The sequence below is a fragment of the Pocillopora damicornis genome, chromosome 8 (assembly GCF_964200805.1).
Source record: "Pocillopora damicornis chromosome 8, jaPocDami1.2, whole genome shotgun sequence".
Lineage (NCBI taxonomy): Eukaryota > Metazoa > Cnidaria > Anthozoa > Scleractinia > Pocilloporidae > Pocillopora > Pocillopora damicornis.
Window position 1 is genome coordinate 17,777,489 of NC_142677.1, and position 3,865 is coordinate 17,781,353.

General features: G+C 42.1%; 1 pseudogene; it reads right to left on the minus strand.

Annotated features, from left to right (window-relative positions):
• Positions 1-381: 381 nt before the first annotated feature.
• On the minus strand, positions 382-3,098 carry LOC149041675 (uncharacterized; annotated as a pseudogene).
• Between the last annotated feature and the right edge of the window lie 767 nt (positions 3,099-3,865).

The window sequence follows — 3,865 nt, forward strand, 5'->3', positions numbered from 1 at the left end:
TGCCATCTGATTCCTTCTTTAATACAATTTGGCCTTGAACCATGAAACAAAAAACAATCAGTTACCTTTAAACTAAGAACACTTTTAGTTAATGATCCATTGTTTGTTTATTTTAATGTTTGTATCATGGCGTTTGTTGTAATCAATGCCCACTGACTTAATTTATTGCTATCTACTTGATGAAAACATTATTTAATTAAAAATATCTAAAGATGCGGACTGGCCCTCTGAGGGAGTTCAGTTAGACTTTCTATCTTGATCAGACTTTTCTAATCTAATAGAATCATCCTCTTTGTCATGGAAAAAAGGCGGAAGTCATCATCACAGTCAAGTGAATAGTTGTTGTCAGTCGAATGTTCTTAGTCCGGTTTGTATAAACTGATGGGTCAGTCTTGCCGTGATGTTATTGGCTGTAAGACTCAAGTGGCGTAGGTCGGTCGTAATAGGTCGGTCTCGATTCGTAAGTGGAGTTAGGTCGTTCTGTTCGTTCCTTTGTAATGTTAATGTCGTGAATGAGTCGTTTGTATGGTGCCGGTAGTGATTGACGCCTGTTGAGGGGAGTCTGTTCCAAGTTGGTAAACCAGCTCTCTAGGGTCAGTCGTTGAAAGTAGTGGGTGCTGTACGTTAGGCATTACGCAGAGTCCCAGTCAATAGTGTGGTTCGTAAGTCGGTGACGTTTAGCAACGTGATTGGTCGGTCTCGATCCGTTAGTGGAGTTAGGTCGTTCTATTCGTTCGTTTGTAATATTAATGTCGTGAATGCGTCGTTTGTATGGTTCCGATGGTGACTGACACCTGTTGAGGGGAGTCTGTTCCAAGTTGGTAAACCAGCTTTCTAGGGTCAGTCGTTGAAAGTAGTTGGCGCTGCAGGTTAGGCATTGCGCAGAGTCCCAGTGAATAGTGTGGTTTGGAAGTCGGTGGTGTTCAGCAATGCGATTGTTGACATCGCCTTTCCTCGTTGTTCGTTTGTGTTCAGTCAGTCTAGTTTTGAGGTTTCTGCCAGTCTCACCGGTGTAGGAGGCTTGGCAGTCGGTGTAATTGATCATATACCTTGCTCTCTCCCTGTTTCTCGGTTCGTCTTTGTATTTAACGCTAGTCAGTAACTGACGTAGTGTGGTAAAAGTTTTGTGAGGGACGCGGATATTAAATGGTTGCAGTTGTTCTATTAGATATGAGCAAAGCTTTCGATAGCGTCAATCACGACACGTTAATTTTAAAATTGCAAGACGTCGGAATTTCCAGAGACGCTCTCCAATGGTTTCGTAGTTACCTAAGCAACAGGACACAAGTAGTACGAATCCATTCAACGCTATCTGAGCCTTTGTCCGTGACCAACGGCGTCCCTCAAGGAAGTATCTTAGGCCCACTACTATTTAGCATATATACGAACGATCTTCCATCGATCCCACAGAAATGCAGCACTCAGAGTTATGTAGATGATACGAAACTCATCACTTCCTTCGAACTTAAAGACAACCTGGATGCAATTGCTGATTTGGAAGACGACTTGTTTAAAATAGGAGAATGGTGTTCCAACAACCAATTGTTACTTAACCCTGGCAAAACCAAGCTGATGATATTTGGCAGCAGGCAGATGCGTGCAAAATTGCAATTTCGCTCCCTTTCCATTATGGGTGAGGACATCGTCCCCGCAGACACCGCCAAAGACCTTGGTGTGATTTTAGATTCTAATTTAACTTACGATGAACACATAATTAAGACCGCTTCCTCGTGCATGTCCCGCCTGGGCCAAATAAACCGTGTCAAGCATGTTTTCGACAAACGTACACTTTTGATGATTATTAATTCCTTAGTTTTCAGCAGGTTATTTTATTGTTCCAATGTTTGGTCAAATACCTCAAAATGTAATGTTGACAAGTTACAGGCGGTGCAGAACTTCGCATGCCGCATTGTTAGCGGTGCGCGTAAATTTGACCACGTTACACCAATTCGCAAGGAACTAAATTGGCTTTCAGTTCAAAGCCAGCTTTACTACCGGAACGCTACTACGGCCTTCAGATGCATGACTGGTCAGGCTCCAGATTACCTCTCATCAAAATTCATAAAGCGAGCCGAGGTTAGTCGACGTAGCACCAGAAATTCGCAGCTTTTACAAATTCCATTCTTTAGAACAGCTAGCGGTCAGAGAACATTTTTCTATAGAACTGTAAACTTATGGAACTCTTTGGATAATTCCTTAAAACTGTGCAACTCCGTTAAGGTTTTTAAAAAACGTTTAAGGACCAAATTACTCACAGAGTTGTAATTTTATATATTTGTTGCTTTCATTTTTTTTTTTTTTTTTTTAGAACATTCAGATTTTAAAACATCTTTAATTGTAAATAGGATTTTTAATTGTAATAGGATTATTTTTATAACATTGTCTTTGAAAAGCCCCCTTGGGGAAAGTCAATAAAGTATTGTTGTTGTTGTTGTTGTTGCAGGATGCGCGAGGTGTTCTCAGATATGCCCTTTATGTACGGTATAGTTGCTGTAGTCGTAGGAGTTGTGTTGTCGCTAGCTTCGGTAGTAGTAGTAGATCGGTGAGTGTTACGTTGGACGAAGTCTTCGTCGTTGTTGTTCTTAGAAAAAACACGGTCAAGGTACTTTTTCTCGTCAGATAAGCTGTCTATCGTGTTGTATACTAGTTGCGCTCGTCGTGTAAGAGTCCTGATAGTTGTGGCTTTGTGTGATGTTGGGCTGTAGGATGACTCGTCCAGTAATCTGTCGGTATGTGTCGGTTTCCTGTAAACTGTTATCCGTAGTGAGTTGTCGTCACGGCTTATAACGCAGTCTAGAAAAGGTAGTTTACCATTTTCTTCGACCTCTCAAGTAAACTGTATGTCAGTGTTTTGTTCGTTAAGGAGGCGATGGAATGCGTCGATTTCGTCGTGTCGTACGGCTGTGAAAGTATCGTCAACGTAACGTAACCAAAGCGGTATCGCTTGTCGACAAGTCGAAAGACCTCTTTCCTCGATGCTGCATCACAATTTCTGCTACAACAACAGAAACTGGAGACCCTGTAGCTGTACCGTGTAACTGTTTGTAGTGTTTACCGTTGTACTGAAAGTAAGCTGACATCAGGCAAAGGTTTAGTAAGTCCACAATGTCCTCTGTCGGTAGCGGCAGAGGGTCGGTATATTTTAAGATAGCAGTCTCAGTACATTGTAGTGCCAGTTGAAGTGGAATGCTCGGAAAAAGCGATTTCACGTCAAATGACACTACTTTGTAGTCGTCAGATATCTGTACAATCTTAGTGGCGTTAATGAAGTCCTCAGTGGATTGTAATTTTCGTCTGGATTTGTCGGTCAGCGGTTGTAGTATTGTCGTCAGGTACTTGGACAGTCGGTATGTCAGAGAACCACAGAAAGAAACAATATATTGTGACGCTGATTGTAGAGTGGAAGCAATTCTACTTCTGATGTTATCCTTGGTAGACTCAGATAGTTCTCTTTCCCGAGACAGAGCCGCTTCAATACTAGATACAATAACCTCGGTCGGTATCCGTTTCGGTGTAACTGAGTGTTTCAGTCCGTATGACAGTACGCGAGTTTCATTCTTGTCTAAGGGTCGGGAAGAAATGTTCCTTACTCAGTTGTCGAAGTCGTGTCAGTTTCTGTTGATGCCCAGTACGGGCACGTTCAGTCGCTTTGTTGCCTCGTTTGTTTGCAATAGTCGTAACAATGTCAAATAATTCAGTAGGTATCAGTTATTTAATTTTGTCGTGTACTTGTTGTGTTTTGTTTTTGTAGCGTTTGAGTCTTCTGTGGCAATCATTTATCCGCGCTTTGACCAGTCGTCTGTAGGTGGCCTTGACGATCTAGATGGCGCCCTATGTGTTCAACGGGGACTTGAGTTTAAGCCGG